This window comes from Psittacula echo, assembly GCF_963264785.1.
Source record: "Psittacula echo genome assembly, chromosome: 4".
NCBI lineage: Eukaryota > Metazoa > Chordata > Aves > Psittaciformes > Psittacidae > Psittacula > Psittacula echo.
Genome location: NC_137738.1, coordinates 17,255,702 through 17,268,380, shown reverse-complemented (window position 1 = coordinate 17,268,380; position 12,679 = coordinate 17,255,702).

The window sequence follows — 12,679 nt, the reverse complement described above, 5'->3', positions numbered from 1 at the left end:
GTTGAGGACCAGCAGGAGATTTCATCTCTAGATCCTCGGCACTGCAGGCAGAAGCTGGAAGTTGGAAATCTGGGAGCACTGCACCAGGATCTCTCGAGGGAACGTCAAGGAAGCAACGTATCAAGATGGACTTTACTTAAGGAAGGTAGAGCGCATAGCCATGTTGCTGACACTGAAGCAAAGCCACTCTGTTCAGTTGATCCACAGCACCAGCTTTCCAACTTGCCACCCGCACTGTGGGAGCAGGGGAAGCAGCCTTTAGCTTAAAGCCCAGCAGCACCTTTCTCTCTTTCTCCACCACTGTACATGCAGAAGCTACATGTTCGCACTTTGAAAAAGTTCATTCTCCCGTTTTTGTCCTGAAAGCTGCCGTGCTTTCACATTTTGGTCACACTGCTGCATTGCTCCCTGATTGCAGTTGAGGACCAGCAGGAGTTTTCATCTCTAGATCCTCGGCTCTGCAGGCAGAAGCTGGAAGTTGGAAATCTGGGAGCACTGCACCAGGATCTCTCGAGGGAACGTCAAGGAAGCAACGTATCAAGATGGACTTTACTTAAGGAAGGTAGAGCGCATAGCCATGTTGCTGACACTGAAGCACAGCCACTCTGTTCAGTTGATCCACAGCACCAGCTTTCCAACTTGCCACCCGCACTGTGGGAGCAGGTGAAGCAGACTTCAGCTGAAACTGAAAGCCCAGCAGCAGCTTTCTCTCCTTCTCCTCCTCTGGGCATGCAGAAGCTACATGTTCGCACTTTGAAAACATTCATTATCCCGTTTTTGTCCTGAAAGCTGCCGTGCTTTCACACTTTGGTCACACTGCTGCAGAGCTCCCTGATTGCTGTTGAGGAACAGCAGGAGATTTCTGCTCTAGATCCTCGGCTCTGCAGGCAGAAGCTGGAAGTTGGAAATCTGGGAGCACTGCACCAGGATCTCTCGAGGGAACGTCAAGGAAGCAACGTATCAAGATGGACTTTACTTAAGGAAGGTAGAGCGCATAGCCATGTTGCTGACACTGAAGCACAGCCACTCTGTTCAGTTGATCCACAGCACCAGCTTTCCAACTTGCCACCCGCACTGTGGGAGCAGGGGAAGCAGCCTTCAGTTGAAAGCCCAGCAGCAGCTTTCTCTCTTTCTCCACCACTGTACATGCAGAAGCTACATGTTCGCACTTTGAAAACGTTCATTCTCCCGTTTTTGTCCTGAAAGCTGCCGTGCTTTCACATTTTGGTCACACTGCTGCATTGCTCCCTGATTGCTGTTGAGGACCAGCAGGAGATTTCTGCTCTAGATCCTCGGCTCTGCAGGCAGAAGCTGGAAGTTGGAAATCTGGGAGCACTGCACCAGGATCTCTCGAGGGAACGTCAAGGAAGCAACGTATCAAGATGGACTTTACTTAAGGAAGGTAGAGCGCATAGCCATGTTGCTGACACTGAAGCACAGCCACTCTGTTCAGTTGATCCACAGCACCAGCTTTCCAACTTGCCACCCGCAATGTGGGAGCAGGGGTAGCAGCCTTCAGCTGAAAGCCCAGCAGCAGCTTTCTCTCTTTCTCCACCACTGTACATGCAGAAGCTACATGTTCGCACTTTGAAAACGTTCATGCTACCATTTTTGTCCTGAAAGCTGCCGTGCTTTCACATTTTGGTCACACTGCTGCATTGCTCCCTGATTGCTGTTGAGGACCAGCAGGAGATTTCTGCTCTAGATCCTCGGCTCTGCAGGCAGAAGCTGGAAGTTGGAAATCTGGGAGCACTGCACCAGGATCTCTCGAGGGAACGTCAAGGAAGCAACGTATCAAGATGGACTTTACTTAAGGAAGGTAGAGCGCATAGCAATGTTGCTGACACTGAAGCACAGCCACTCTGTTCAGTTGATCCACAGCACCAGCTTTCCAACTTGCCACCCGCACTGTGGGAGCAGGTGAAGCAGACTTCAGCTGAAACTGAAAGCCCAGCAGCAGCTTTCTCTCCTTCTCCTCCTCTGTGCATGCAGAAGCTACATGTTCGCACTTTGAAAACATTCATTCTACCATTTTTGTCCTGAAAGCTGCCGTGCTTTCACACTTTGGTCACACTGCTGCAGAGCTCCCTGATTGCTGTTGAGGACCAGCAGGAGTTTTCTGCTCTAGATCCTCGGCTCTGCAGGCAGAAGCTGGAAGTTGGAAATCTGGGAGCACTGCACCAGGATGTCTCGAGGGAACATCAAGGAAGAACCGTTGGAAGATGGACTTTACTTAAGGAAGGTAGAGCGCATAGCCATGTTGCTGACACTGAAGCACAGCCACTCTGTTCAGTTGATCCACAGCACCAGCTTTCCAACTTGCCACCCGCACTGTGGGAGCAGGTGAAGCAGACTTCAGCTGAAACTGAAAGCCCAGCAGCAGCTTTCTCTCCTTCTCCTCCTCTGTGCATGCAGAAGCTACATGTTCGCACTTTGAAAACATTCATTATCCCGTTTTTGTCCTGAAAGCTGCCGTGCTTTCACACTTTGGTCACACTGCTGCAGAGCTCCCTGATTGCTGTTGAGGACCAGCAGGAGATTTCATCTCTAGATCCTCGGCACTGCAGGCAGAAGCTGGAAGTTGGAAATCTGGGAGCACTGCACCAGGATCTCTCGAGGGAACGTCAAGGAAGCAACGTATCAAGATGGACTTTACTTAAGGAAGGTAGAGCGCATAGCCATGTTGCTGACACTGAAGCAAAGCCACTCTGTTCAGTTGATCCACAGCACCAGCTTTCCAACTTGCCACCCGCACTGTGGGAGCAGAGGAAGCAGCCTTTAGCTTAAAGCCCAGCAGCAGCTTTCTCTCTTTCTCCACCACTGTACTTGCAGAAGCTACATGTTCGCACTTTGAAAACGTTCATTCTCCCGTTTTTGTCCTGAAAGCTGCCGTGCTTTCACATTTTGGTCACACTGCTGCATTGCTCCCTGATTGCAGTTGAGGACCAGCAGGAGTTTTCATCTCTAGATCCTCGGCTCTGCAGGCAGAAGCTGGAAGTTGGAAATCTGGGAGCACTGCACCAGGATCTCTCGAGGGAATGTCAAGGAAGCAACGTATCAAGATGGACTTTACTTAAGGAAGGTAGAGCGCATAGCCATGTTGCTGACACTGAAGCACAGCCACTCTGTTCAGTTGATCCACAGCACCAGCTTTCCAACTTGCCACCCGCACTGTGGGAGCAGGGGAAGCAGCCATCAGCTGAAACTGAAAGCCCAGCAGCAGCTTTCTCTCCTTCTCCTCCTCTGTGCATGCAGAAGCTACATGTTCGCACTTTCAAAACGTTCATTCTACCGTTTTTGTCCTGAAAGCTGCCGTGCTTACACATTTTGGTCACACTGCTTCATTGCTCCCTGATTGCTGTTGAGGACCAGCAGGAGATTTCTGCTCTAGATCCTCGGCTCTGCAGGCAGAAGCTGGAAGTTGGAAATCTGGGAGCACTGCACCAGGATCTCTCGAGGGAACGTCAAGGAAGCAACGTATCAAGATGGACTTTACTTAAGGAAGGTAGAGCGCATAGCCATGTTGCTGACACTGAAGCACAGCCACTCTGTTCAGTTGATCCACAGCACCAGCTTTCCAACTTGCCACCCGCACTGTGGGAGCAGGGGAAGCAGCCTTTAGCTGAAAGCCCAGCAGCAGCTTTCTCTCCTTCTCCTCCTCTGTGCATGCAGAAGCTACATGTTCGCACTTTGAAAACATTCATTATCCCGTTTTTGTCCTGAAAGCTGCCGTGCTTTCACACTTTGGTCACACTGCTGCAGAGCTCCCTGATTGCTGTTGAGGACCAGCAGGAGATTTCTGCTCTAGATCCTCGGCTCTGCAGGCAGAAGCTGGAAGTTGGAAATCTGGGAGCACTGCACCAGGATCTCTCGAGGGAACGTCAAGGAAGCAACGTATCAAGATGGACTTTACTTAAGGAAGGTAGAGCGCATAGCCATGTTGCTGACACTGAAGCACAGCCACTCTGTTCAGTTGATCCACAGCACCAGCTTTCCAACTTGCCACCCGCACTGTGGGAGCAGGGGAAGCAGCCTTCAGTTGAAAGCCCAGCAGCAGCTTTCTCTCTTTCTCCACCACTGTACATGCAGAAGCTACATGTTCGCACTTTGAAAACGTTCATTCTCCCGTTATTGTCCTGAAAGCTGCCGTGCTTTCACATTTTGGTCACACTGCTGCATTGCTCCCTGATTGCTGTTGAGGACCAGCAGGAGATTTCTGCTCTAGATCCTCGGCTCTGCAGGCAGAAGCTGGAAGTTGGAAATCTGGGAGCACTGCACCAGGATCTCTCGAGGGAACGTCAAGGAAGCAACGTATCAAGATGGACTTTACTTAAGGAAGGTAGAGCGCATAGCCATGTTGCTGACACTGAAGCACAGCCACTCTGTTCAGTTGATCCACAGCACCAGCTTTCCAACTTGCCACCCGCAATGTGGGAGCAGGGGTAGCAGCCTTCAGCTGAAAGCCCAGCAGCAGCTTTCTCTCTTTCTCCACCACTGTACATGCAGAAGCTACATGTTCGCACTTTGAAAACGTTCATGCTACCATTTTTGTCCTGAAAGCTGCCGTGCTTTCACATTTTGGTCACACTGCTGCATTGCTCCCTGATTGCTGTTGAGGACCAGCAGGAGATTTCTGCTCTAGATCCTCGGCTCTGCAGGCAGAAGCTGGAAGTTGGAAATCTGGGAGCACTGCACCAGGATCTCTCGAGGGAACGTCAAGGAAGCAACGTATCAAGATGGACTTTACTTAAGGAAGGTAGAGCGCATAGCAATGTTGCTGACACTGAAGCACAGCCACTCTGTTCAGTTGATCCACAGCACCAGCTTTCCAACTTGCCACCCGCACTGTGGGAGCAGGTGAAGCAGACTTCAGCTGAAACTGAAAGCCCAGCAGCAGCTTTCTCTCCTTCTCCTCCTCTGTGCATGCAGAAGCTACATGTTCGCACTTTGAAAACATTCATTCTACCGTTTTTGTCCTGAAAGCTGCCGTGCTTTCACACTTTGGTCACACTGCTGCAGAGCTCCCTGATTGCTGTTGAGGACCAGCAGGAGTTTTCTGCTCTAGATCCTCGGCTCTGCAGGCAGAAGCTGGAAGTTGGAAATCTGGGAGCACTGCACCAGGATGTCTCGAGGGAACATCAAGGAAGAACCGTTGGAAGATGGACTTTACTTAAGGAAGGTAGAGCGCATAGCCATGTTGCTGACACTGAAGCACAGCCACTCTGTTCAGTTGATCCACAGCACCAGCTTTCCAACTTGCCACCCGCACTGTGGGAGCAGGTGAAGCAGACTTCAGCTGAAACTGAAAGCCCAGCAGCAGCTTTCTCTCCTTCTCCTCCTCTGTGCATGCAGAAGCTACATGTTCGCACTTTGAAAACATTCATTATCCCGTTTTTGTCCTGAAAGCTGCCGTGCTTTCACACTTTGGTCACACTGCTGCAGAGCTCCCTGATTGCTGTTGAGGACCAGCAGGAGATTTCATCTCTAGATCCTCGGCACTGCAGGCAGAAGCTGGAAGTTGGAAATCTGGGAGCACTGCACCAGGATCTCTCGAGGGAACGTCAAGGAAGCAACGTATCAAGATGGACTTTACTTAAGGAAGGTAGAGCGCATAGCCATGTTGCTGACACTGAAGCAAAGCCACTCTGTTCAGTTGATCCACAGCACCAGCTTTCCAACTTGCCACCCGCACTGTGGGAGCAGAGGAAGCAGCCTTTAGCTTAAAGCCCAGCAGCAGCTTTCTCTCTTTCTCCACCACTGTACTTGCAGAAGCTACATGTTCGCACTTTGAAAACGTTCATTCTCCCGTTTTTGTCCTGAAAGCTGCCGTGCTTTCACATTTTGGTCACACTGCTGCATTGCTCCCTGATTGCAGTTGAGGACCAGCAGGAGTTTTCATCTCTAGATCCTCGGCTCTGCAGGCAGAAGCTGGAAGTTGGAAATCTGGGAGCACTGCACCAGGATCTCTCGAGGGAACGTCAAGGAAGCAACGTATCAAGATGGACTTTACTTAAGGAAGGTAGAGCGCATAGCCATGTTGCTGACACTGAAGCACAGCCACTCTGTTCAGTTGATCCACAGCACCAGCTTTCCAACTTGCCACCCGCACTGTGGGAGCAGGGGAAGCAGCCATCAGCTGAAACTGAAAGCCCAGCAGCAGCTTTCTCTCCTTCTCCTCCTCTGTGCATGCAGAAGCTACATGTTCGCACTTTCAAAACGTTCATTCTACCGTTTTTGTCCTGAAAGCTGCCGTGCTTACACATTTTGGTCACACTGCTTCATTGCTCCCTGATTGCTGTTGAGGACCAGCAGGAGATTTCTGCTCTAGATCCTCGGCTCTGCAGGCAGAAGCTGGAAGTTGGAAATCTGGGAGCACTGCACCAGGATCTCTCGAGGGAACGTCAAGGAAGCAACGTATCAAGATGGACTTTACTTAAGGAAGGTAGAGCGCATAGCCATGTTGCTGACACTGAAGCACAGCCACTCTGTTCAGTTGATCCACAGCACCAGCTTTCCAACTTGCCACCCGCACTGTGGGAGCAGGGGAAGCAGCCTTTAGCTGAAAGCCCAGCAGCAGCTTTCTCTCCTTCTCCTCCTCTGTGCATGCAGAAGCTACATGTTCGCACTTTGAAATCATTCATTATCCCGTTTTTGTCCTGAAAGCTGCCGTGCTTTCACACTTTGGTCACACTGCTGCAGAGCTCCCTGATTGCTGTTGAGGACCAGCAGGAGATTTCATCTCTAGATCCTCGGCTCTGCAGGCAGAAGCTGGAAGTTGGAAATCTGGGAGCACTGCACCAGGATCTCTCGAGGGAACGTCAAGGAAGCAACGTATCAAGATGGACTTTACTTAAGGAAGGTAGAGCGCATAGCCATGTTGCTGACACTGAAGCACAGCCACTCTGTTCAGTTGATCCACAGCACCAGCTTTCCAACTTGCCACCCGCACTGTGGGAGCAGGGGAAGCAGCCTTCAGTTGAAAGCCCAGCAGCAGCGTTCTCTCTTTCTAAACCACTGTACATGCAGAAGCTACATGTTCGCACTTTGAAAACGTTCATTCTCCCGTTATTGTCCTGAAAGCTGCCGTGCTTTCACATTTTGGTCACACTGCTGCATTGCTCCCTGATTGCTGTTGAGGACCAGCAGGAGATTTCTGCTCTAGATCCTCGGCTCTGCAGGCAGAAGCTGGAAGTTGGAAATCTGGGAGCACTGCACCAGGATCTCTCGAGGGAACGTCAAGGAAGCAACGTATCAAGATGGACTTTACTTAAGGAAGGTAGAGCGCATAGCCATGTTGCTGACACTGAAGCACAGCCACTCTGTTCAGTTGATCCACAGCACCAGCTTTCCAACTTGCCACCTGCACTGTGGGAGCAGGGGTAGCAGCCTTCAGCTGAAAGCCCAGCAGCAGCTTTCTCTCTTTCGCCACCACTGTACATGCAGAAGCTACATGTTCGCACTTTGAAAACGTTCATGCTACCATTTTTGTCCTGAAAGCTGCCGTGCTTTCACATTTTGGTCACACTGCTGCATTGCTCCCTGATTGCTGTTGAGGACCAGCAGGAGATTTCTGCTCTAGATCCTCGGCTCTGCAGGCAGAAGCTGGAAGTTGGAAATCTGGGAGCACTGCACCAGGATCTCTCGAGGGAACGTCAAGGAAGCAACGTATCAAGATGGACTTTACTTAAGGAAGGTAGAGCGCATAGCAATGTTGCTGACACTAAAGCACAGCCACTCTGTTCAGTTGATCCACAGCACCAGCTTTCCAACTTGCCACCCGCACTGTGGGAGCAGGTGAAGCAGACTTCAGCTGAAACTGAAAGCCCAGCAGCAGCTTTCTCTCCTTCTCCTCCTCTGTGCATGCAGAAGCTACATGTTCGCACTTTGAAAACGTTCATTCTACCGTTTTTGTCCTGAAAGCTGCCGTGCTTTCACACTTTGGTCACACTGCTGCAGAGCTCCCTGATTGCTGTTGAGGACCAGCAGGAGTTTTCTGCTCTAGATCCTCGGCTCTGCAGGCAGAAGCTGGAAGTTGGAAATCTGGGAGCACTGCACCAGGATGTCTCGAGGGAACATCAAGGAAGAACCGTTGGAAGATGGACTTTACTTAAGGAAGGTAGAGCGCATAGCCATGTTTCTGACACTGAAGCACAGCCACTCTGTTCAGTTGATCCACAGCACCAGCTTTCCAACTTGCCACCCGCACTGTGGGAGCAGGTGATCAGACTTCAGCTGAAACTGAAAGCCCAGCAGCAGCTTTCTCTCCTTCTCCTCCTCTGTGCATGCAGAAGCTACATGTTCGCACTTTGAAAACATTCATTATCCCGTTTTTGTCCTGAAAGCTGCCGTGCTTTCACACTTTGGTCACCCTGCTGCAGAGCTCCCTGATTGCTGTTGAGGACCAGCAGGAGATTTCATCTCTAGATCCTCGGCACTGCAGGCAGAAGCTGGAAGTTGGAAATCTGGGAGCACTGCACCAGGATCTCTCCAGGGAACGTCAAGGAAGCAACGTATCAAGATGGACTTTACTTAAGGAAAGTAGAGCGCATAGCCATGTTGCTGACACTGAAGCAAAGCCACTCTGTTCAGTTGATCCACAGCACCAGCTTTCCAACTTGCCACCCGCACTGTGGGAGCAGGGGAAGCAGCCTTTAGCTTAAAGCCCAGCAGCAGCTTTCTCTCTTTCTCCACCACTGTACTTGCAGAAGCTACATGTTCGCACTTTGAAAACGTTCATTCTACCGTTTTTGTCCTGAAAGCTGACGTGCTTTCACATTTTGGTCACACTGCTGCATTGCTCCCTGATTGCAGCTGAGGACCAGCAGGAGTTTTCATCTCTAGATCCTCGGCTCTGCAGGCAGAAGCTGGAAGTTGGAAATCTGGGAGCACTGCACCAGGATCTCTCGAGGGAACGTCAAGGAAGCAACGTATCAAGATGGACTTTACTTAAGGAAGGTAGAGCGCATAGCCATGTTGCTGACACTGAAGCACAGCCACTCTGTTCAGTTGATCCACAGCACCAGCTTTCCAACTTGCCACCCACACTGTGGGAGCAGGTGAAGCAGACTTCACCTGAAACTGAAAGCCCAGCAGCAGCTTTCTCTCCTTCTCCTCCTCTGTGCATGCAGAAGCTACATGTTCGCACTTTCAAAACGTTCATTCTACCGTTTTTGTCCTTAAAGCTGCCGTGCTTACACATTTTGGTCACACTGCTTCATTGCTCCCTGATTGCTGTTGAGGACCAGCTGGAGATTTCTGCTCTAGATCCTTGGCTCTGCAGGCAGAAGCTGGAAGTTGGAAATCTGGGAGCACTGCACCAGGATCTCTCGAGGGAACGTCAAGGAAGCAACGTATCAAGATGGACTTTACTTAAGGAAGGTAGAGCGCATAGCCATGTTGCTGACACTGAAGCACAGCCACTCTGTTCAGTTGATCCACAGCACCAGCTTTCCAACTTGCCACCCGCACTGTGGGAGCAGGGGAAGCAGCCTTTAGCTGAAAGCCCAGCAGCAGCTTTCTCTCCTTCTCCTCCTCTGTGCATGCAGAAGCTACATGTTCGCACTTTCAAAACGTTCATTCTACCGTTTTTGTCCTGAAAGCTGACGTGCTTTCACACTTTGGTCACACTGCTGCATTGCTCCCTGATTGCTGTTGAGGACCAGCAGGAGATTTCTGCTCTAGATTCTCGGCTCTGCAGGCAGAAGCTGGAAGTTGGAAATCTGGGAGCACTGCACCAGGATCTCTCGAGGGAACGTCAAGGAAGCAACGTATCAAGATGGACTTTACTTAAGGAAGGTAGAGCGCATAGCCATGTTGCTGACACTGAAGCACAGCCACTCTGTTCAGTTGATCCACAGCACCAGCTTTCCAACTTGCCACCCACACTGTGGGAGCAGGGGAAGCAGCCATCAGCTGAAACTGAAAGGCCAGCAGCAGCTTTCTCTCTTTCTTCTACTCTGTGCATGCAGAAGCTACATGTTCGCACTTTCAAAACCTTGATTCTACCGTCTTCTTTCCTGAAACCTGCGCTGCTTTGATATTTTGATCATAGTGCGGCAGAGCTCTCTGCTGTTAAAGACCAGCAGTAGTTTTTTTCTGGACCTCCACGGCTCTGCAGGCAGAAATTGGAAGTTGGAAATCTGGGAGCATTGCACCAGGATCTCTCGAGGGAACATCAAGGAAGAACCGTTGGAAGATGGACTTTACTTAAGGAAGGTAGAGCGCATAGCCATGTTGCTGACACTGAAGCAAAGCCACTCTGTTCAGTTGATCCACAGCACCAGCTTTCCAACTTGCCACCCGCACTGTGGGAGCAGGTGATCAGACTTCAGCTGAAACTGAAAGCCCAGCAGCAACTTTCTCTCCTTCTCCTCCTCTGTGCATGCAGAAGCTACATGTTCGCACTTTGAAAACATTGATTCTCCCGTTTTTGTCCTGAAAGCTGCCGTGCTTTCACACTTTGGTCACACTGCTGCAGAGCTCCCTGATTGCTGTTGAGGACCAGCAGGAGATTTCATCTCTAGATCCTCGGCTCTGCAGGCAGAAGCTGGAAGTTGGAAATCTGGGAGCATTGCACCAGGATCTCTCGAGGGAACGTCAAGGAAGCAACGTATCAAGATGGATTTTACTTAAGGAAGGTAGAGCGCATAGCCATGTTGCTGACACTGAAGCACAGCCACTCTGTTCAGTTGATCCACAGCACCAGCTTTCCAACTTGCCACCCGCACTGTGGGAGCAGGGGAAGCAGCCATCAGCTGAAACTGAAAGCCCAGCAGCAGCTTTCTCTCCTTCTCCTCCTCTGTGCATGCAGAAGCTACATGTTCGCACTTTCAAAACGTTCATTCTACCGTTTTTGTCCTGAAAGCTGACGTGCTTTCACATTTTGGTCACACTGCTGCATTGCTCCCTGATTGCTGTTGAGGACCAGCAGGAGATTTCTGCTCTAGATCCTCGGCTCTGCAGGCAGAAGCTGGAAGTTGGAAATCTGGGAGCACTGCACCAGGATCTCTCGAGGGAACGTCAAGGAAGCAACGTATCAAGATGGACTTTACTTAAGGAAGGTAGAGCGCATAGCCATGTTGCTGACACTGAAGCACAGCCACTCTGTTCAGTTGATCCACAGCACCAGCTTTCCAACTTGCCACCCGCACTGTGGGAGCAGGTAGCAGCCATCAGCTGAAACTGAAAGCCCAGCAGCAGCTTTCTCTCCTTCTCCTCCTCTATGCATGCAGAAGCTACATGTTAGCACTTTGAAAACCTTGATTCTACCGTCTTCTTTCCTGAAACCTGCGATGCTTTGATATTTTGATCATAGTGCGGCAGAGCTCTCTGCTGTTAAAGACCAGCAGTGGTGTTTTTCTGTACCTACTCGGCTCTGCAGGCAGAAGCTGGAAGTTGGAAATCTGGGAGCACTGCACCAGGATCTCTCGAGGGAACGTCAAGGAAGCAAAGTATCAAGATGGACTTTACTTAAGGAAGGTAGAGCGCATAGCCATGTTGCTGACACTGAAGCACAGCCACTCTGTTCAGTTGATCCACAGCACCAGCTTTCCAACTTGCCACCCGCACTGTGGGAGCAGGTGAATCAGACTTCAGGTGAAACTGAAAGCCCAGCAGCAGCTTTCTCTCCTTCTCCTCCTCTGTGCATGCAGAAGCTACATGTTCGCACTTTGAAAACGTTCATTCTACCGTTTTTGTCCTGAAAGCTGCCGTGCTTTCACGTTTTGGTCACACTGCTGCATTGCTCCCTGATTGCTGTTGAGGACCAGCAGGAGATTTCTGCTCTAGATCCTCGGCTCTGCAGGCAGAAGCTGGAAGTTGGAAATCTGGGAGCACTGCACCAGGATCTCTCGAGGGAACGTCAAGGAAGCAAAGTATCAAGATGGACTTTACTTAAGGAAGGTAGAGCGCATAGCCATGTTGCTGACACTGAAGCACAGCCACTCTGTTCAGTTGATCCACAGCACCAGCTTTCCAACTTGCCACCCGCACTGTGGGAGCAGGTGAAGCAGACTTCACCTGAAACTGAAAGCCCAGCAGCAGCTTTCTCTCCTTCTCCTCTTCTGTGCATGCAGAAGCTACATGTTCGCACTTTCAAAACATTCATTCTCCCGTTTTTGTCCTGAAAGCTGACGTGCTTTCACATTTTGGTCACACTGCTTCATTGCTCCCTGGTTGCTGTTGAGGACCAGCAGGAGATTTCTGCTCTAGATCCTCGGCTCTGCAGGCAGAAGCTGGAAGTTGGAAATCTGGGAGCACTGCACCAGGATCTCTCGAGGGAACGTCAAGGAAGCAACGTATCAAGATGGACTTTACTTAAGGAAGGTAGAGCGCATAGCCATGTTGCTGACACTGAAGCACAGCCACTCTGTTCAGTTGATCCACAGCACCAGCTTTCCAACTTGCCACCCGCACTGTGGGAGCAGGGGTAGCAGCCTTCAGCTGAAAGCCCAGCAGCAGCTTTCTCTCTTTCTCCACCACTGTACATGCAGAAGCTACATGTTCGCACTTTGAAAACGTTCATTCTACCGTTTTTGTCCTGAAAGCTGACGTGCTTTCACATTTTGGTCACACTGCTGCAGAGCTCCCTGATTGCTGTTGAGGACCAGCAGGAGATTTCTGCTCTAGATCCTCGGCTCTGCAGGCAGAAGCTGGAAGTTGGAAATCTGGGAGCACTGCA